This window comes from Tenrec ecaudatus, chromosome 4, assembly GCF_050624435.1.
Source record: "Tenrec ecaudatus isolate mTenEca1 chromosome 4, mTenEca1.hap1, whole genome shotgun sequence".
Taxonomy (NCBI): Eukaryota; Metazoa; Chordata; class Mammalia; order Afrosoricida; family Tenrecidae; genus Tenrec; species Tenrec ecaudatus.
This window is the reverse complement of record NC_134533.1, coordinates 3,104,479-3,126,404: the sequence shown is the minus strand read 5'-3', so window position 1 is coordinate 3,126,404 and position 21,926 is coordinate 3,104,479. Positions and strand designations below refer to the sequence as shown.

General features: G+C 57.3%; 1 long non-coding RNA gene across 1 annotated transcript; it reads left to right on the top strand.

Moving 5' to 3' along the window:
- Positions 1-15,082: 15,082 nt before the first annotated feature.
- LOC142446211 (uncharacterized) lies at positions 15,083-18,936 on the top strand. Its single transcript, XR_012784035.1, has 3 exons — positions 15,083-15,366; positions 15,699-15,739; positions 18,664-18,936. It is a non-coding gene; the product is annotated as an uncharacterized LOC142446211 (long non-coding RNA).
- Positions 18,937-21,926: the final 2,990 nt, after the last annotated feature.

Below are 21,926 nucleotides of genomic sequence, written 5' to 3'. Positions count from 1 at the left end.
AAGGCTGGAGGGCAAGACACTCTCAGAAACACTGGGCACCAAGCCTGAAGAACTGAGGTGCTTTCTGAAGGCGAGAGGGTCGTCCACCGGCCAGACGCTAGTGATCCCTCCTTCTGCTCTGATTGTCATTTATAAAGAAAATGTCTACCAGGAGCCTGGTTCGCCATTGACCTGTGGACACAGTCTGTACTGCAGACGCACACACCAACTGAGAGGGAGGATTTCGCCTCTGGATAGAGTATGTTTGAAGTCTCATGACGTTTCATTCAGAGGATGCGAGGATAAGGTTTTGAACTGCTGCTGTGTTTTGCATGTAGGAAGGACATGAGTTTTGAGAGGGGTGTGTGTGTGTGTGTGATGTGGTGTTGTATGCTCTGGGTTGAATTGTGTCCGTGGAAACCACAGCCCTATGGCTGCGGCCTTGGCCCCATTTGGGAATGGGTTGTCTTCCTTGTGTCCATGCGGCAGGCGGAGCACAGAAGGAGCTGCGGATCCTCACTGAAGCCTCCTGACAGCGTTGAGCAAGGAAGCCAGCCAGCAGGCAGGATGAGAGATGAGGGATGCCACGCCACCTGCAGACACCCCAGAGACAAGGGCCTTCCTCCAGGGATGGCCAGAGGGTGGGCCTGCTGCAACCCCTGCCCCTTGGGATTCAGCCCTCTAGCCTCCTCACCTGTGAAATGGAATTTCTGCTGGTATCCGTGATTGAAGCACTAGATGCCTGAGACTGGAGGGGTGCTTTATAATTCGGGAAAGAATCTATGGGTTCCCACCCAACTCTGCTCCTGGGGTGCCTCTCCCGGTGTGTCCATCTCCCTGGCCAGGGCAGTCCAGCCACCCTGTGGCCTAGGCTGGGGGAACTCTGGCTGACTCCACACAGGAGATTGGGGTGGACTGTTGTCAGGCATTACACAGGGACCACACAGGCACCAGCCCCCAACTGCTGGCCTTCCTGGGTTGAAAACGTTTGGGTGCTGGGGATGCTGCATGCAGAGGGGACAGAGGAGGCTCAGCTCTGGCCTGCCCTGCTCTCTTCCACTCTGCTGGGCGAGAGGCTGTGAAGAGGTGTGCACTGGGAAGGCCCTGGAGCCATGTCAGACAAGCCAGGACAGGTGTGAGCCATGCGGTGTGCTGTGTCCGATATCAGCCTCACTGGTTCCTCTGTGACACTCAAAACGGGCCGCTGTCTGAGAGTTGTCTTCAGTGAGCAGCGTGTCTCACAGCACCCTGTCCCAGACGTGTCCTCAGCAAATCCTCCTTTGGTGCTGTGAACCTGCAGACGGGGCACAACGGGAGACCAGAGCCCTGGGACTGGGCGGACTTCCATGTGGCCCCATTGAGCTCTCTGAGACCCATGAGGCAGCGCACATCCACCCCAACAGTCAGTTTTGTCTGGGCCCACAGCGAAGGTAGACCTGAGTCTCCAACCACAGGATGGACGGGGTCCCATTCTGAGAGAGAGGCTCCATTAGAACTCAGCGGCTTGTGTCAGAAACAGGGGGTTTCCACAGGAAACGGTCACTGAGGATGAGGAATTCAAAGGACTCACCTGCATAGGACGGATGCTTCAGGAAGTACTCTTGTGCGTATCGCTGCGGAGGAAGAACAGTTAGTCAGAGGGAGGACGCTGTCCCGCCCCTGCAGAAAATCTGCTGACACAGGGTTTTGGTGCCAACGTGGCCCGTGTCACAGATCAGGGTGACTTTTAGCCTGCCAATCAGGTCGCAGCCTGGTGACCTCCTTTGGAGGTGTGACCAGGATCAATGGCTCTCTGGAGACAGGCCCCTCTCTCTGCCTTCACCTGCTGCTAGTGAGCCCCACTGACACCTGCTAGACCCACTGCCATTGGGTCCACACGACCACGCACCCCGTCCTGTGAATGCCCTGCTTTCTGCACGACTCCAGGTGGCTGTGTGAGTCTGAAGGGGAACCCGGGGCGCATATTGGATTTAGGGACTTGAGCTGGACTGGGGTGGGATCTTGCGCTGATATAGAAACGTCTGGATTTGAAGTCCTTTCTGATACACACCATGGTCACTGGACCTGTTTCTCTAGTCCAGGAGTCCTCAAACTTTTTAAACAGGGGGCCAGTTCACTGTCCCTCAGACCATTGGAGGGCCGGATATAGTTTAAAAAAAAAACTAGGAACAAACTCCTATGCACACTGGACGAGTCGGCTGCTAAGCAAGACAGGCAGCGGGGTCAAAAACACCCGGCGGGCGGATAAATGTCCTCGGCCGGCTGCATGTGGCCCGTGGGCGGTAGTTTGAGGACCCCTGCTCTAGTCAACCCAGCCTAACACAGTCCCCCACTAGCTACCCGCCACTCTCATGCCCCTGGGGCACTGGGAGCCCTCTGCTACCTGTCTCCCACTCTGTCCTGCCAACCCACCCTTTCCTTCCTTGCAAACTGTGTGCACCTGATGTTCTTGCATTTGTAGTGTGGCTCCTTCCAACAGAGGGCAACACTGCGCTCGCGTGGGCCTTGTTGACTTTGTTTCCCTTTCCTGTCATTGCATCAATCCCCCCTTCCTCTGTCCTTTGATCCTTCGGTCCTTCCTTCCTTCGGTCCTTCTTCCTTCGGTCCTTCTTTCCTTCCTTCCGGCCGCAGGGGCTTCCAGAAGCTGAGAAGAACGTGATTTAGAAAGGCTGCTAAAATTCAGGTGTGAAATGACCTGGGCCTGGTGCCGTGGGCTGGGACGTGGAACGCCTCTTTCTCCATTGCGCGGTGTGTGATCCCAATGATCTCTGTGTGGTGTCCATGTGGGAAGGTCCACAGTCTGTGAACCAGGTTGATTTCCTCATCATGACAACCTGTGGGCGCTGAGCTGGTCATCCAGGTCCCATCCAGCCCTCTCTTCCCTCTGCACTCACAGCTCCTGGCAATCTTGATCATGACCCCTGTGCCCTCCTAGATGTGTCCCTCCCCACACAGCATTGGGGGTCCCCTGAGCAACCTTCCAGGACCTAGCCCATGGGGAGCTTTGGGCCTTTCAGCAGAACAGCATGTGGCAATGAACAAGGGTCAAGGACTCATCCTGGGGCCATCACATGTCCCACCCCAGAGTGCACATTGAGACCTGATCCCATGGGCCCTGCAGGCTCAGCTGGTCCATAGCCCTGCCCACAAGCTCATGTCTCCATCCCCATCCCCTACTGCCTTCCTCTGATGTCTCTGCTCTCTCTTGGGGAGGGCGGTCTTCCTTCACCCACATCCGTACCTGGCAGCCCCCAGTCTATTGTGGCCTTGTCCGGGGTTTAGCAGTTCAGCATTTTCATTTGAAGTCTCCCGAGAAGTGCATCTAATGCCCATGCTTCCAGCAACACCCTCTTAGTCTCTAAACTGAATCCTGTGAGGCTCCTGGATTTCTCCTGGGCCCGCGCACAATACCCCCGCATATCCATAAACAACGGTCCTTTCCAGGCCACCCGTGAGGCCACTTGACACTCCAGCCTCTTGCCCCCCCAATACTTCCCCCTGGTTGGCATTGGGGCGGGCAGCCCTCCTCCTCTCAGTACCCAATCCTGACTCTGCTCTCCCAGAGGTGCCACGTGGGGCTATGACACACAGTCACTTTCTCACGCTTTTGGAGGGGAGACTTCTGAATGCAGGGTGCCACCACTGGGGGCGTGGTGCTCATGCAGAACTGGTCCACGGAGCCAAAGGTAGTTGTGCACCCAGAACGAGGGAGCACTGTTGTGTTGTTAGGTGGCATGGAGTCGGTTGACCCCATAGTCATGCTGCCTACCCACACCAGAAAGAAGCCCTGCCCGGCCTGCGACAGCCTCACAAGAGTCCCTGTGCCTGAGCCCGTCCTGGCAGCCACTGTGCCCACCCATCCTGTCGAGGGTCTCCTCTGTGGCCTTCTTCCTCCACTTTACTCAGTGTGATGGCCTTCTCCAGGGACCGGTCTCCTGGCAACGCGTCCCCAGCCTCTAAGGAGCATCTGGCCGTACTTCTTCCAGGACAGAGCGCGTGTCCTGTTAGCAGTCCGTGGTCCTGTCACTATCCCCCTCCGGCACCACAGTTCCAGTGCATCCATCCCTCTTTGGACTTGTTTGTACAACGTCCAGCTTCTCTGTGCACAGGCGGCGATGGACAGTCCCACGGCTTGGGTGTATTGCGTGGTGCAAAATCAGGACAGGTGTGCATCAGTGCTGTGTCCCTCACCGTTCGTGTTCGCTCCCTCTGTTGAGAAAATCACCAGAGAAAATGGGTTCCATGCAGCAGAATGCAGCGTCAAGGTCCGAGGAAGGTTAATTATTAACAAGATGTGGTAGGCACAGGACACTGCCTCGCTTGCTGAAACTGAGGATGTCCTGAAGCCCTGACTGATGAAGATCCAGGATTGCAGCCTTTATTGGGGATGACAACTCAATCAATATAAAGGAGCCCCACATTCTTACTACTGGTCCACTAAGTAAAGGCATGATCAATGGAGGGAAATTGAAGTTGCTAAGTATTTCGTCTTCTTGGAGCTAAAAAGAATATTCATTGAAGCAGCAGCCAGGAAATCAAATGATGCGTTGAATGCTATACTCCTGCTCTACAAGACTTCTTCATTGCGGTGACCTCCAAGGAGGTGCCCTTGAGGACTAAAATGTGCCTGGCTCAAGACATGGTCTTGTCAATTGCCTCGTGTTTGTGTGCGTGCGTGTGCATGTGTGCGTGTGTGTGTGTGAGTGTGTGCCTGTGTGTGTGTGCGTGTGTGTGTGTGTGAAAGCGGACGCTAAATGAGGAAGACTGAGCAATGAGTGATGCACTTGCGTGACTTGCGCACAGGAACATGGAAAGGACCGAGGACTTCCAAAAGGACACACGAGTCTGTCTTGCAAGGACCAGTCAGAAGACTCCCTAGAGACAAGGATGGCCGGCGTCGGCTCACACCCTGTGCGCACGTGACTAGGAGAGGGCAGTCCTGGAGAAGGACACCCTGCTCAGGAAAGCGAGGGGCAGCGACAGAGAGGAAGACTCTCAAAGAGCCGGGCTGACCCGGACGCCGCAGCAATGGCTCACCTGTCACAGCTGTGAGGATGGGGCACGGGCAGGGGCAGGGGCAGGCAGTGCTGTGCTGTCCTAGGGGGCGTTGCGCTGACCACAGGCACAGACTTTGACTGGACCCCACGTGTCTCGGAGGCAGCTTCCACCCTCAAGACGTCCGGTTTCTCTGCGTGATGTTTTTCAGGCACCACTAGAAGCTCTTACGAATTTGAAGAGGAGGTCCCACTAAGAGACTGGGAGACCTTGATGAGGCTGATGGGGCTGCAGGAGGTGGAGATGGAGCAGTGTGAACGTGAGAGCCCGGGAGCCCTGGGGGAGCAGCGTTATCGGATGCTCCTCATGTGGAGACACAAGTCAGGGAGGGAAGTCTCCGCTTTTAAACTCATGGCAGCCCTCCACAAACTGGAGGTAAACCTGAGTCTACACAATATTACTAATAGATTGCTTGTCGAAGATATCATAGGTAGGCATGAAGGGGCATGGGATTAAACCGTGTTTTGTCCAGGATAGTGGTGTCTACATGATGGAAAGAGCATGAGTTTGCCTTCCTCCTGGTCCCCATCCTGGTGGAGCCCCCAAGACTAGTGACTGCACCCAGCCTGTGCCCCTGTCCCTAAGCAGGTCTATCCAGGGGCGGATTGGACGCCACTGTCCAGGCCCTCTTGCTCTGGAGGGCTCTTCTGACTGGGCAGGGGAAGGGGCACTGCTTGGGGAAGGGGCGGGGCAGTGGGGAGTTGGGAGCAGAGGGCTCTGAGGCCCCCCTGTCCTGGGGGAGGGACCAGGCTGCCTGGGGGGTGAGGGAGTGGCAGGGCCAACCATATTCGGACCCAGAAGCCCAGCTTCTCAAAGACCTTGTTCTCCTGAAACACACTCTCCTTGGGGACAAAGGGGACTGGAGCCTGGCTCTAGGCCCCAGGAGCACTGCCCACTGGTCACCAGCAGCCTGGGTTCCCACGTAGGACGTTGGTGCTTGGGGTCCCCTCACCTCAGAGCCAGTCAAGACTTTTCCAATGAGAAAAGCAAGTCTGCTCAGTTCGGCCTGGGGCTGGGGTCCCTGGTGGAGCCCAGTTGGGTGAAGAAGTCACTGCTCTCTGTGGGCAAAGCAGAAAAAGCGGCTTGGCGTTCACCTGCGGGACTGGGCCTCACCTGGGGAAGCAGAGTTTGGTGCAGACAGTTGGGGCCTGGTCTAGTGGAGCTGCAGGGATTGGCCTGGGTGGGGAGGTGAAAAGCGCTGGCATGGAGTGGCTAGGAGTCAACCTCAAAGGGAATTCCTTTCCCTGGGGCGAAGTCAACAGCCAGCCTGTGGGACAGGGTGGGGCTGCCCTAGTACAGGAGTGGAGAGGCACCTCTGCCTCAAAGACGATCTGCCCAAGGGGAATCCACCTGCCACCAGGGCTCGGGAGAAACACAGACCCCTGCTTTGCTACTGCATCATGGGCCCCACCCGCCCCTTTCCAAGCCCGGAAACATCCCAGCTCAGAGTCTCTGCCTCAGGTGACTTCCTGGAGGCTGAGAAAATTCCCTGAAGGGGTGGTGCCAGGTCCCCATATAAGGCCGGCTTCCGGCCGAATGACACATTACTCCATTCACTGCTGGGCTCTCGCCATGGCTGGATGGTCCCGGCTGCTGCTCTTGGCCTCTTGGGTAAGTGTGCCTTTGGACACCAACTGCGAACCGCACACACCGACCCCCCTGCCCCAGGGACAGCGCAGACGGGGCCCCAGTGCTGGAGCTGTGGGACACTGGGAGGTCCCCATGTTGGAGATGCGGGGTGAGAGAAGTCCTCATGTAGTAGAGGTAGGTGGGGCGCTGAAAGGTCCCCGTGTTGGGGTGACCAGGGCGCTGAGAGGTCCTGGTGCTGGAGAGGCCGGGGTTCTGGGAGGTTCGGATTCCTTGGGGAGTCTGGGAAGTCGCCCTTTTGGGGTTCTCCAGTTGCCCATCAATCACACAGAGCACCCTAACTCTGGGGAACTTCGCGGGACCCATAGGGCATAGGGGTGCCTGGGACCTAACTCGAAGGAGGCTCCATAGCTTGAAGCCAGACATTTCCGCCTCAGCTGCTCAGTACAAGCGCTGGGGGTGGGGAGCTGAATGGGGTGTGGCTGGAACCGAGTTTTCTGGAAATCTCTTCCTGGTTGCTCCCTGTATGACCACAGGTCCGCCAGCCCATGCTGGGCACCAGACTCCCACCCTCTTGTCCTCTTTTGGGTGATGCCAAGTGGTCATTGGTGACAGGGGACAGACAGCATGCTAGAGCCTGAAATGGAAACTGCAGAAGCTCAGGTGGAGGCTACAGGGTGCACCTGCTCCCCTGCGTCTAGCCAAGTCTCTGGCAAGAGCAAGCTCGGTCTTCCAAGAGCAGCCAGGACCCAAGAAGTCCCAGTGACTTCCACCTGACCACGCACAACCTCCACGAAGGGGCCCTCCAGCTACGTCTGTCTGCTGTCTGTGTATCTATCTGTCTGCTTGCCTGCCTGTGTGTCTGAGAGAATGTGTGTGTGTGTGTGTGTGTGTGTGTGTGTCTTCCCTTTCTCTCTCTTCTTCTAGTGATCAGTTCTCAGTATTTTCAATTGGTTTGTTTTAGGAATTGGTAGTTCCTTTCTTTCCCAGTCAGCTCCGCAGGCAGGTTTTCCTAAAAACCACAGCCTGTGCTGCCCTGATTGCCAGCTGATGGTACCACCCTGCCCCCCTATAAACCCTTTCCCATAGCCCTGGGACACTGGAGTTAGAGGGTGTACCCCCAACCGAAGTCCGCAGTTCCAAAGCACCAGTGGCCCATGGGGGAAAGTCGAGACTTCCTGCTCCTTTAACCAGTCTCAGACCCTCAGCGGCAGTTCTGCTGGGTCCCGTAGGGTCCCTCTGAGGCACAGAGGACTCTGTGGCAATGAGTTTGGAGTGACAGGCTCAGGAATCCTCTTCCTGGGAGAAAGAACAGGCTTTTTATCCCCAAAAAAGCTACCCTGTCCCATAGGGTCCCTGCCAGCCAGAAAGGCCTCGAAGGCCCTGAGTTTGGAATTGCAGGGTCACTCCTTTGGTTCCCAAGAGAGAGGTCAGACAGACAGATAAGCTTTCTACTCCAGTCAAGAGACAGAGCCTTGGAAAACCACCCAGGCATCCTCCCCTTGTGCCATAGGGTCGCTAGGAACCAGGAAGGACTGCATGGCTGTGAGTTTGGAATTACAGGGTCAGGAGTTCTGTTCCCCATTGGGACTTCTGACCTGGATGATAACTGAGAATAAAGTCATCCCTGTTCCAGACACTGGGACCCTGGGGACCAAGCCCCACCCCACCACCCATGGCCACTAAGGCGACCCTGACCCCTGTGACCTCGGGAGGCCTTCTGAGGATTGTGAACCTTGTCAGGAGCAGACAGCCTCATCTTGCTCCTGAAGAGCAACTGGTGGGTTTGAACCACTGGCCTTTGGGCTACCAGACCAATGTTTATGTGGCAAGGCCACCCAAGGTCCTTGTGCAGAAACATGGGCCCACGTTTATACTGTGCCAATGGGGGCACAGTTGAGGGCTGTTTTCCTCTAGGTTGGATCTCTTCAGCGGGTGGTACATGGGGCTGTACACATGATGTACATGGGATTGTACACGGGGTATACATAATGTTGCACATGGGATTATGCCTGGGATTGCACATGAGTTTGTACATGTACTGTACATAGCTATACATAAGATAACATGAGTCTCACATGAATGTACATAGGATGTACATGTCTGTACATAGGATTCTACCTGGGTGCACCCAGGTGTACATGAGGCTGTTCTGATTTGGAACCACCATGACGGCACCTAACATCAGTGTCCTGGCTTGAGTTTGAAGCAGGTCATTGACACTCCCAAAGCAATCCGATATTGCTCCAACCGGGTGATGGACACAGGGGGTCAGAGGAACCACTCCTGTGAGCACTCCTCCAGGAGGGCCACCGGCACTCAGATGAGTGACCCTGATATTGGTGGTCCACCTCTTTCTCACAGCGGAGACTGGGGCCTCTCTTGACACTGACCTTTCCTTTCTAACAGATGGTGGTCCTGGTGGCCTGTGGGAACCAGTGTGGCCCCGACGAGTATGAGACGGAGGGTATCTGCTGCCAGACGTGTCCACCTGGTGAGTGTCCTGATACTTCCAGAACATTCTGGGGCAGAACTCTGAGCTGGGAGCTAGGGCTACAGGCTCTCAAAGCAAAACTGGGTGAGGGAGCCTGGTCACTTCAGGAGACCACGCCAGGGCAGCTTCTCACCACTGGAGAGTTCTCTGCACCTCAGGGACAGAGAGGGGTGTGTGGACACTGAAGCAGGACATTGAAGGACAGAAGAGGCTGTGTCCCAGCCCCCTCGCAGCATGACTCCCTCCGACCCTGCTGGCATCAGGGTATCCTGAACCAAGCTGCAGATGGAGGACCCCAGGGCAGGTGACAGACCAACCAGCTCACCTGTGCCTCTCTCTCCGCCAGCAGCACACACTCACTCCTCTCATCTGCCTTCAGGGACCGAGGCTCACACACACCTGCACCATTACCATGTGGGCCCCATACATGCTTATATACTCCCAGCACCGTTACAGTAACGTGCTCACACTCTTAGCCCAGCTTTAGGAAGAAGCGTCATCACTGGCCTGCTGTTCTCCCAGTTCTCAGGATTTAGACCCCGAGGGGCAGGGGCAGAGCTCTCTGGGTTGAATTCCTGCCAAACCTGGAGCACTGAGCCCGGGCTCAGGGACCTGGGCAGACCCTTGGTCCCCAGGCTCCGTGGTCCCATGTGAAACAAGGAGGGCTCTGCCATCCTGCCCCAGGTACTTAGGGGCCTGCAGTGGGAGTTGGGGGCATGGATACACGGGCTTCCAGAATATCTCTGGTGCAGTGGGGTTCAGGGTTCTCCCAGGGGGAACAGAGGTTCTGTAACCTTATCACTCTGTACACTCAACGCAAGTGACAGGTCTGAGGCTCCTCTCCTGTGTCCCCTCCTATGCAGGACATTATGTCAGAAAACCCTGCAGGAAGGACCCCCGTGATGGAGAGTGTGCGGTATGCCCTCCTGACACCTTCAGAGCCCACCCCAGCCCCTTCCGGTATTGTCAGCACTGTACCCAATGCGGCAAACGTAAGTGTGTGTCCCTGAAGAGCCCTGCCCATGGGCCCTGCGGTCTGCCTGCCTGCCTGCCTGTCTCCCAGAGCCATTGGGAACCTAGCAGGGTCCTGCTGCCCATGGTGGCGGGAGGAGAGACTAGGGCTGACATTACCACGATGACACAGGTGTCTGGTGGTTATAGACTCAGCCCAGAACAGAAACAAAAACTCCTCCAAACTCTGCTATTCAGTCAATGCCGACTCAATGCGACCCCATCAGTCAGGGTGCAACTGTGTGAGGTTCCAAGACTCTACTCTTCATGAGAGTAGAAAGCCGGTCTCCCGAGGAGCGGCGCTGGTTTGAACTGCTGACCTTGCAGGTAGCAGCCCAACAGGTCCCCACTGCACCAGGAGGCTTTTCCTGGCTCTTTAAGCAGAATTGCTCTGGGCAAGAAGCCCTCTCTCAGCTGTACCGGAGGGTCTGTGGCTTCTGGGTGGTTGTGAGCAAGGACAGTGTTCCCATAACACTGTTGGCAAGGGCACAGGGAGGGCGTGTTCTGAGGGCACACTTGCGCCGACTCCGTTGGCAAAGATGAGCTCCACCAGCGGGGAGTCCGGCCACGATGGCCACGGAGTCAGTGGCAGATCTCCCCCCACCCTGCTTCTGGGTGCACAAACATGGCGGCTCTAGACAAGGAACGGGGCAGCAGTTCAGGTGGGTGTCAGGCAGGCTCATGCCCATTGAGCCCCATACCCAGCAATCAGCTCACCTGACACCTGGATGACAGGCCCCAGCTTCTCCTTGATGCCAGGTGGCAGGGACATGTGTTGTCCTGTAGGTACAGAGGCAGAGGGATGGGGACACAGGGCACTGAGCACTAATGTAGGGTCCTCTGTGTCCTGCCCTGAGCCCTGGCCCTCCTCCTTCCCAACAGGACAAGAGATGTTGGCTGACTGCAATGCGACCAGCGACCGGAAGTGCCAGTGTGCAGCGGGCTACTTCTGCGCCCAGGAGCACTGCGAGGACTGTGATACGTGTTCCAGGTTCTGGTCTCAGGAGGGTCCTGGTGGGCAGCCACCCAGCGCCCAGGCTTGGGTGTGGCCATGGGCTCATTTCACAGTGGGTGGCTGAGTCCCCTGTCTCATGTCCCTGAGCCTTTACACCTCCATTTTCAGCCTGGGGTCCGGGCATCAGAGGGTAGAGGGGTGGCACCTGACTCCTCAGATGTCACCAGACTGAGGGGAGTCAACATCAGCTGCCCAGGGCCCTTTCCTGGGAGGTCAGACAGGTCTCCAGCCTGCAATCTTCTCTACTAATTCTGACATCTCCACCTACCCCCACCCCACCTGACTCACACACCCACACACGGCATGTCTCTTCTCTGCTGGGTGGATAATTCACACCGGTAATCCATATACACAGGCAGCCCTCAGAACTCTGGGGCTGACCTGGGAGATTCCAATTCAGGATCAGGCCAATTCAGGATCAAGTTCTCCATGCTCAGCCAGCCCGGGAGCTCCACCCTCCACCCTCCACCAGCAGATGTCCCCATATGGAGCTTTCTGGCTTTCTGGCTCTTTGGTGGGGAGCATGCCTGGCAACTCCTGTCCTCTGCTGCCACCACCTCTCTCACAATTTCTCTTGTCTCTCACCATCACTGGAGTCCCTGCCCTCGGTGTCCTAAATCTCTGGGGCCAGCACCACGGCTCAGGCCCAATGGACATGCTTCCAAGCCTGGCTCTGCCTTCTGGTGGTCCTGAGTTCCTCTTTCATGCCAACTGGATGCTCTTTGTGAGTCTGGAGGATGCTGATCTCACCAATCCCCTCCCTATGGTTTCCCCTCCCTTGTTTGCATAGTCCCACACCCAACAGGCTGCCAGGTGTGTTATTTGCTTATTACCTGGTCTTACCAGTCTCCCAGTCATTGCACCAGGCCTGCTGTGTGTGACACGGCCTTAATGAATGACATGTGCAAACACCCCACCCCCTGATTCCGTTACTTTCCGAACAGTGGGTGCACAGGATAGAGGGCGTCTGTTCTCCCCAGGATAACCTCCCCAACATCATCACCAGGCCCCTGTCAGAGACAGCCCCAGCATGCCCCTGGTGCCCTGAGAGTCGTGTCCCTGGGAAGAGAACATCCAGTGGAGAAGACACCCTGAGGGCCTTGGGGGCGGGGTCATGGGGAAGCTCCTGGATACACCTCACAGGTGTGACCATGTTATAGATGCTCAGAACCCAGCTCAAACACAGCCCTGAAGTTCACAGTTGGGCCTCCCTCCTGTCCCGCTCGGTCAGCGCTCAGGCTCCGTATCTCAGGGACTCTGTGGCTTTGTCCTCTTGCTGAGCTGTGGCTTCTGCGGCCCCCACCCTCACCTCCAACTCCCCAGCACAGAAGGGGGCTAACAGCGGTGTCTCCCAGACAGCACAGTGCTCCCCAGCTTTGCTCTCTGGGTCAGCCTGCATCCGGGAGCTAGCCCCACCAGGCAGTGACAGTCTGAGGCACTGGCTCCCCTAAAACCTACTCGTGTGGGGGTGCTGATGGCCCTTCTGGCTGGACTGCAGGCTGCTGAGGGTCATGTCTTCTTCTTCCTCCACTCAGCTGTCCTATAGGTCATGTCCCTCTTCAGCCGTGCTATGCCACGTCGGACACGGTGTGTGGCTTAGACACAGGTAGGTGCCAACCCTGGGCTTCAACTCAGGTCAGGAACCTGCCCGGTAAGAAGAAGCCCTGAAGGTTTTCATCTACCCTGCCCCCCTCCTCACCTTGTCAATTTTGGCTTTGGGCCAAGGTGGCAGATGCTCCCAGAGACCCGTGGGAACTGAATGTGCATAACTGTGTGCCAATATAACTTTATTTACAAGAGCAGGCCATGGTGTGGCCTACTTGTCACTATGCACAAGATTTGGCTGTGTGAATAGCACACACACACACTCACACATAAAAAGTGGAATGGGCCTAACCTTAGAATAAGGGTAGGCTTCAAAATTGGAGTCCCCTACAGTCCAGCCTGTCCCTGGCTGCCCTGGGAGTGGTCCACATGCCCAGACTCTACCTGGGCTACCTCCATTCTCCACCATCACTGCCAATCATAGGTGTGTGTCTGAGCTGCCACCTCCTCCACACACCTGGACAGGACTCTCTTCCGAGTGAGGGCCACCCTGAGGGAAGGCAGGAAGCAGGTATCTGCCCACCTCGGGGGCTGTCCAGGAGGGCAGTGGGGTCTTTGTCTCTCTGCTGAGGACTGCCAACCTAACTGGGCCATGCTGCTCTGTCTTTGAGTCATTCCGGCCACTTTAGGTCTTGTGATCATCCCTGTCGCTGTGGCTGTGCTGGTCATGCTGCTCGGCGTATGCATCTCCTGCTATTGCTGCTGCAGACGGAGAGGTGAACCCCAGGAGGCAGCAGAGACAAGCAACTTCAAGGACACGGGGTCTCTAGGGACGAGGGGCTCCTTGACCACAGTCTTAAATCAGGAGCCTCTGGTTGCCAAGACTGGGTGGGCTCAGGCCAGTGCCAGGGGAGACCTTTCTCGATCAATCCCACGCTAGAGGACCCTGGTGGAGGCAGGCACTGAGGGCTGGGATGGGTGGGGCACTGCCCTCTGGGAGGAGGTGTGGCCTGAGAAGGGTATGGTAGGGAAGCATCGGTCAGGGCTGGGGGTCTGGGTGGGGTGCGTGTAGGTGTGTTTGGATTCCTGGTAGGGACCTCAGTTCCTAGTTCGGGGAGAGGTCCTGATGAAAGTAGTGTCTAGGCAGGTCCTGGCTGATATGGGGCCCAGGTGGGAGGTGGGACAGGGCCCTAGAACCCTGGCTGCTTTGTCCCTCTGCTGAGAGCCCTGTCTCCCCAGGGATCAGCAGAAACCATGTGCTCACCTGGTTTAGGAAAGGTAGGTTGATCTCTTTAAGGGTGGACCTGAGGGGCGGGCATGTCCTTCCCTCCCAGAGAAGTCCTTCTCTGAGGTCACCTCAATGACATTCTGCCGTCTCTCCTCATTTCAGAGACACAAAAGGAAACAGAGGACCCTGTAAGTACCACACGTCCCTGGGACACCCACATGGCCGTCTGTCCCAGCAGGCTGAGCGCTCAGACCTGATGGCCAGGAGTCTCAGGGTGCTGAGGGAGAGTGGGGGCCTGAGCTGCCCCCCTGCTCCTCTGTTTCACTTTGTGTGGTGGGACTCTCCCCCACCCTCTAGAGCCCAAGACCCCTGTGCTGGGCTGGGGTGGGGAGCTGCAGCTGGATGGAGCACCAGGAGGGAAACTGAGACACACAGAAGGTCAATGTCTGCTGTAACAATGTAACTCACATGGGGGCTTACAAGCCTGGAGAGTTCTTCTCCCTCAGTCCTGGGATGCAGTCACCCCAAATCAAGATACCGCAGGTCGGGGGGCCTCCCTGCCTCTGCGGGAGCCCATTGTCATTGACAGAGGCTGCATGGACCCCATTCCCAAAGAAGCCACAGCTAGTCTGCTTGCTCATGAGTGGGGGATGCCGGCTTGACCCCTCAGCTTCCTGACCTCCCGCTCTCGTGGTGGCCCAGCGTCCTGTGGCTCGTGGCGGCCAGTAGGCTCAGATCTCTGCCTTTGGCATCATGTGGCCTCTTCCCGTGTCCATGACCAGGTGCCCTATATTTATGAAGACGCCGGCACTGGACGAGGCCCACCCCTCCCCAGGTCCCCCCCCACCTCCCTCTCTGCATCTTCCATGGGGCTATTCCCCAATCAGCCTGGGCCTCCCATCCCAGGGGGTCAACACGGACATGCCACCCTTCAGCCCTCAACACGCTTACCCTGGTGCCCCACGGGCTGTGGTGCTAACTGCTCCCTGACACCTCGGGCCCTGGGACCCCATGCCACCCCACGTCCCACACAACCCACGACCCCTTGGCACCCCAAGGGCTTCCCCGGCACTCGCTGGGCTCCCTGAGCAGAGTCGGCCCCGGACATTGGCAGGGCCTGTGCTGTAGGCTCCCCTCACCAGAGGAAACCTCTGTGTCACTCAGGCTTCTGACAACAGCAGCTGCCAATCTCAGGAGGCCTTGCTGTCCCAGGATAAAGGAGGTATCCCGGCAGCTCCTGATGTGGAACCCACGCTGCAGGAGAAGATCAGCTCAGGTTTCGAGCCCGAGAACAGGCCACCCCGAGACCTCTCTGAGGAGCCCGGGCAGGGGACCGAGCTGCAGGAGGTGCTGACAGAGGGAGGCCTGGAGGTGCCTGAACCTGATCCAGCTGCTGTGGACAGGGCCCAGGGCCACCCCAAGGCCGTGGTCTGCATAGAGGATCTGGAGGAGGTAGGGCGCCTGCCTGGAGGGTGAATCACGGCCCCTGGCCTGCTGAGCCCCCTGCATGTCCCTGAGTCCCCACCAGACCCACTGTCCAAGGGGCTGCAGGCTCAGCTTAGGGGATGGACCAAGGGGGTCCCCACTGCCAGAGCAGCCAGAGGTGGGGGTAGAGGGTCTGCCAGCCCCCTCCACCCTCCAGGTATCATCTCAGCTCCTGTCAGGCTTCCCTGCTCCCCCCGCGAGCCTCCCACCACCAGCTCACCTCTGAGTGCATTCCTGGGAATTCCTTCGGGGCTGGACCGTCCTCCTCTGAGCACCCGTGTCCTCTCTTCCCCACAGAGATACAGAGGAGAGTATTTCCTGAAGGTTTCCACCCAGGACGGTGAGTGCGTGCAGTTCTCCCCCGTCGTCACTCATGTGAAACCTGTTTCTTTGTCACACACCTGGAGCCATGGGCCTCCTTCTAAGACAGGACCACGCTCCTGTGGTCGCTGAGAAGCATGGATCTTTGTAGTGGTTTGTGGACCCTTCTCGTCTCTCAGGAAGCTCCAGGAGGGCAGGAGAGCCCATCCAGACTGGGCTCTGGAATCCCCGCCCCTCTGATACTGCAGTTTTCTCCCCACACCGTGAGGGTTCATGGAGGCCAGGCCACGTGCAGGTGCTGGTAGAGTTGACCCTCACCGGGGAATCTCAGAGATGTTTCCAGATTTACACAGCCGAGCCCTGAGGCTGAGAGAGGTGACACAGCTCACCCTGGGTCACAAGTCCTTCCTCTTCTGGCCAGCCTGCCCTGGCCCGAGGGCCTCCCCCATCAGACCTCCTTATCATCTCCCCCCCAGCCAAGTGGGGAGAACAGACAGGCCAGACCCTCGCCACTGTGTCCATGGGCGCTCCCATTTCCCAGGATCCTCTAAGACCTTCCCCCAGGACGATGGCAGTCTGGGGCCTGGGCCACGTGTGGTCAGTGTCTTATGGATGACAACAGCCAGCAGGTGTCCCTTCTGAGGGAGCGGCCAGGAGCTCCCCATCCGGGTGCACGGTAGGGCTTCAGGGCTCCAGCCAGGCAGGTGGAGCCACGTGGGGAGGCGACAGGGTGGAACCTTGTGCTCCTCCTAGAGAAGTAGGCGCCTCTTTCCTCTGAGCTTTAGAGCCGACAAAACAGGAATGCCCCGTGCGTCCTTTTAACAAACAGCAATGCCCTCTCGCTTGACCCTGGGCTGGCTGTTAGGGCCTCTGCCTCGCCCCGGCTCCCGCGGCGCCGTGGTCGTCAGAAGGACGCGCGTCCGGCCCTCCCAGTGGTTCTCACGTCTGAACGCACGTGGCAGCCCCTGCCCCTTGTGACAGGCGTCCCCGTCTCCACTGCCCGCTGCCTCACTGATCGTCCCCTTCCCCGGCGCCTGCTCTCTCCCATCGCCGGGCTCAGGGCACCGAGCTCTCACGTCCTCGCCCCCGAGGGCCACTCTGGGCTCACTCCTTCCACACAGCTGGTTGGTCCTGTGTCCAGTCGGCGGCACTTTGAATCATCGGCTGGGCACCGCCATCCCGGTGCCCCCTCTCTTCTGTCTTCCTTCTTCATGGCCCAGCCGTCACTGCACAGGGAACACGGAAAATGCCCCCTGTTGGCTCAGGGCCCCGCATCCTCCCACCCACACCCCTGCTCCCCACACTTCACAGAGGTCTGTGTGGCAGGCTGACCCGCGGGCATGCCTCCTAAGGGGCTCGATCCTTCCACTTTGAAACCTCCGTGTAAGTCACCAGGGGACCCGAGTCCCTGTCATCTCCTTCTTCCTCCTTCTGTAGCCTCCGCGACCTGAGTTTACGTCAGAGGGAGGAGGACTCTGCATATCTTTAAAGGCTCTGCCCTTTCCTGAAATAACGTTCATTTGCTTCTACGTGTATCTGTATCCGTACACGTGTACCATGAATTTATGAGTGCATATGCAGAATGCACTACGCCTCCTGTGACCGAGGACATGCAGAGGGGAGTCCATGCAGACAGACAGGTCCCGTCCAGCTGCACAGCTCCTCCCATCCATCCCGTGACCACGTCTTATTCACCCCTCCCCCACGGGATGCTTTGTCTCTCCCAGCCTCCATCCCCCTGACTCTCCTGTACCCCCCCCCTGCTTCCTGGAACTCTTATCCGTTACTGTGAAAACCATGTTTCTTCTTTCCTTTATGATCATGAACTCTAAACTCGCTGCTGAACTGTCTCTATGGGTTCCTGAGACGGTCAGTCTTTATAGGAGTAGAAAGCCGAGTCTGTCTACCCTGTGCCGGCTTTGAACTGCTGACCTTTTGGTCAGTGGACAAATGCAGAATCATTTTGCCACCAGGGCTCCTGTATCTGCATGGCATCCTCAGAGGCCTAACTTTGTGAGACTGACTGACCGTGCCTCAGCATAATGCTCTCTCATCTCGTCCTCACACACAGGAGGGTGGAGAGGTCCTGTCCTCCAGGGCAGCCCACAGGTCCCCATCCGTGGGGGTGGGCGGTGAGGGAAGGGCCATGGTGGGCAGAGCAGGGAGAGGGCCCACCTTCCCTGGGTCCTGAAGGCAGCACAGACCCACTGCTGTCTGGAGAGCTCTCTGTCAGCCCCTCCCTCTGAGACCCCAAGCTGTACTGAGCAGAAGTTTCTGCTCCTCCGGGAGGCCTAGAACTCAGGCTGCGGAATCAGGTCCGATTTTCTCAAAGTTCCCGGCAAAGGGTCGGAGGACACAGCCTTGTTGTCCTTCCATCTCCCGACTGCTTCTTCTGTGAGCACGGATTGTGGATCCAAGGCAGACGGAGGCCTTGAGCACCTCTGTCTGTCGTCCACTGACCGGGTTGTCACGTGGAGTCCAGTTGGGTGGCCTCGGGTTTTCTCCTCTTGGAGCGTCATCCACACTGCAGGCTGCTGTCTGTGATTGGCATCAGCCAGCCGGGGTGTGCCATCTGCACATTGCAGGCTGCTGGTGGGACTTGGGAAGTCTAAGTCGGGGTGCCATCTCGGGGGACAACCTTTCTCTCTGCGTCTGCTCTGCGGCAGCATCCTTGCCCCTGACCTTGGGCCCCTCTGGTCTTCTCCTGGCTCAGTGTGTGTCCCCTGGTTGCTGGCTGGCTGGCTTGCTGGTTTCATCTGTTCCCTATCTCAAAGGGATTCCCTCATGACTCGGTCTACACTGATCTTTCCTGAGTGACTGACTAAGCCCCCCTTGCAGGAGGGGAGTAGCCCCCCAGGCTCTGAGGGGATGAGTGAGAATGTGGGGTTTGGGGGCAGAATTGCAGCTCTAACGGCTTCCTCTGTCTCTGACTGATGTTTTCAGGCACCAATAGAAGCTACTTTGAATTTGAAAATGAGGTTCCACAAACAGAATGGAAGCCCCTGATGAGGCTGGTGGGCCTGAAGGAGCTAGAGGTGCAGCTGTGTGAGCAGGAGAACCCAGCAGACCTGCGGGAGCAGCGGCATCAGATGCTTCTCAAGGCGGGAAACAAGTTTGGGTGGGAAGCGTCCCTCTTTAAACTCATGGCCGCCCTCCACTCACTGGAGTTAAACATGACTCTGGAGAATATTATTAATAGATTGGTTAATAACAATATTCTAGGAAGGTATGAATAGACCCAGTGTTCCTGTAAACCTTAGTTTACTCTACTCAGCCGTGGGACCCAGCATGATCTGGGCACCCTGAGGCTGCTCAAGGTGGGGTGAATATGTCCTCGGTACCTGGACCAGCCTCAGGACAGTCCAAATGAGCCTGCCGCAATGCTGGTGTGGCCTGCACCCTGGGAAACCCACAGCAGATCAACTTCCCACTAAGGTGCCCCTCCAGGTGTTCGTGGCCACATTGGAACCCACATAACCAATGCCAGGCACAGGCAAGATCCACCAGCAGGGACTTGGAGGGAGTGGGTGCAGTCTAGAATCACATCCATCCAGGGGCACACCCTCCACCCTGCACCCCCAGTCACACCATTGCGCCCTGTTACTAACCTGGAGGAGCAGTGGGAAGATCAGACCTCCTCTGACCCCAGAATGAGCACTTTCCTGGGCACCTCTCAGGTGGGGCTGGGAGGTGGTTGTGGCCAGGTTTTCCTTGCCTCAGGGCTGGGAATATTTAGCCAAGATTTTAGCTCGTGCCTTGGTACAGAAAGACTTTGGGGAGTTTAATTTATGTGACCTTAGTGGAAAAGTAAGAACAAGAAATGAAAGCCCTAGAGGAACAGCCCAAAAAAGAACAGAAAAACAGCCAAAGCCTGTCAAGTAATTTTTGATAATTAATGCATTCATGCTTTATGATTTCATAGTTAGAACAATGCGCCCTGGTTGGATGAAGTGTGCTCGGTTATTGTTAGAAGGTTTATGTCCATCACCTTTGTAGCTGAGAAAGTTTTAGTTTCAAGATGTACTAGTTTTTAACCAAGAATCATGCTGTGATTGATGTAACTTGTCACGGTCTTGTGGCCTGAGGATTTCCTGATGTGTGACCTCAGGCCATAAGCTTTAAGCCAAGAGAAAGAATGTATAAACTGAAGCTTTGCATGAATAAAATTGGAACAGTCACCGCAACCTTTTGAGTCGTGTGGTTTCTGGCTCCCACTCGCCAACGTCAGGGACCCGGACCTTGCGCAGCTGGACTGCGGCACTCAGGGGCCTGTGTCACCTGGGGCAGAATGTCCCCCTCCTCTGGGCCCTCCTTGAGGCGTGGCTCCCAGGAGATGAGGTGCCTTGTCTTACTGGGGAACATATGGACCAGAGAGTTGTGCCCCCCCATGGCATCATGTAACCTGTAGCTGAACCCCCAGCAGGTGAGGCAGGGGCGTGTCCAGGATTACACTGGGGGTCCCTAAGCCCCTCCCACAGGGAGGCTCAGACATGGGCCCAGGTTGAGGAGCCAGGACAGGCTCCCAGTGAGAGCCAGACTCTATGGGCCTGTGGAAGGTTCTGGAAAGTGAGGGTGGGGGCCTCACTGTGAGATTGAGGAGGGTCTTGTGGGGTTCTGTGAGATTACTGCAGGGTGGGGCTATGGGTGGGGACCTGGCTCAGGGTGGAATCTCATACCCCTGTTGGTATCATCCTCTCAGGAAATGCCGACCAGAGGGAGAACTTGGTGAGTGGGGGCTGGCCGGGGCTCTGGACTGCGCTCTCTTTACAGACCCCTCAGGGGGGCCCAGAGTATAAGGTGGGCAGTGGGGGTTGGGTGGAGCCACATCAGCAAGAGGGGACAGGCTGGTGTTGGGTGTCAGCCAGCTGTGCCCCTGGGCTGAGCGGGGGTGTTGACCTGGGGCTGAGGGACCAAGACCCCAACCACAGTGTGGGGATGGAGCCCACATGGTCGTGTCCACAGTCATCTGAGCCTGGTCAGGGCAGAGATGTGAGAGAAACTTTCTTGTGGTCCAGTTCTGTGTCCCAGGATTGGCCTGTAGGTGCCCTGGGTCCCTGTCCCCAGGCACATGGACACCATGGACTGTCGTCTCTCCTCTCAGACAGTTGGTCTTGTTTTCAGGGATCGAAGGGCTCAGTGTCCAGTGTGGTGTCCAGCGGGCAGGAAGACACAGAGGCTCCATCCCAGGACCGGCAGCAACACACAGGCCCCACTGTACACAGTGTCTGCTTGCTGTCTGAGTCCCCTGTCCATCCAGGACCCCTGAGGCTCATGGGGACATCCATGCTCCCCCCACATCATCATCTTCCCTCCCCCAGGGGGGAAGAGCAGGCTACAGTGAAGCCACCCCTCAGGGCTCTGGAGCAGGTAAGAGGCCAGTCCAGTGTCTGCAGTCAGAGCCCCAACCTCCTGCCCCTGGGGCCCACTGCCGCTGCCCTCTGAGCAGGGGACCTCCTTCCTGGCCTCCACACAGTCTTCCCAAAGTTTGACTTACAACGTGAGCGTCATACAGCCCTTTCTGAGCCAGGAACCACTACCTCAGGCTCTCTCCCTCTGGGCACCCTGGGAGGGCTCTGCTCACACCCCCCCCCCTTTCAGGGTCTCCAGAAGTCCTGGGCTGGTGGCAGCTTCTGTCCTTTCTTAATCCCTTACCCCCAGGAGAGCCAGCAGTCTGGGGCTGGTGCTTTGTGTGGTCCCAGTGTGATGCCTGCTCACACCAAGGAGGTGACTTTGAGGACTAAGGGATGCCTGAGTCTAGACGTGGTCCTTTCAATCAGTGTGTGTGTGTGTGTGTGTGTGTGTGTGTGTGTGCATGTGTGCATGCGTGTGCGTGTGTGTGTGCGTGTGTGAAAGCGGACACTGAATGAGGAAGACTGAGCAATGAGTGATGCACTTGCGTGACTTGCGCACAGGAACGTGGAAAGAACCAGAACTTCCAAAAGGACACACGAGTCTGTCTTGCAAGGACCAGTCAGAAGGCTCCCTAGAGACAAGGATGGCCGACGTCGGCTCACACCCTGTGCGCACGTGACTAGGAGAGGGCAGTCCTGGAGAAGGACACCCTGCTCAGGAAAGCGAGGGGCAGCGACAGAGAGGAAGACTCTCAAAGAGCCGGGCTGACCCGGACACTGCAGCAATGGCTCACCTGTCACAGCTGTGAGGATGGGGCACGGGCAGGGGCAGGCAGTGCTGTGCTGTCCTAGGGG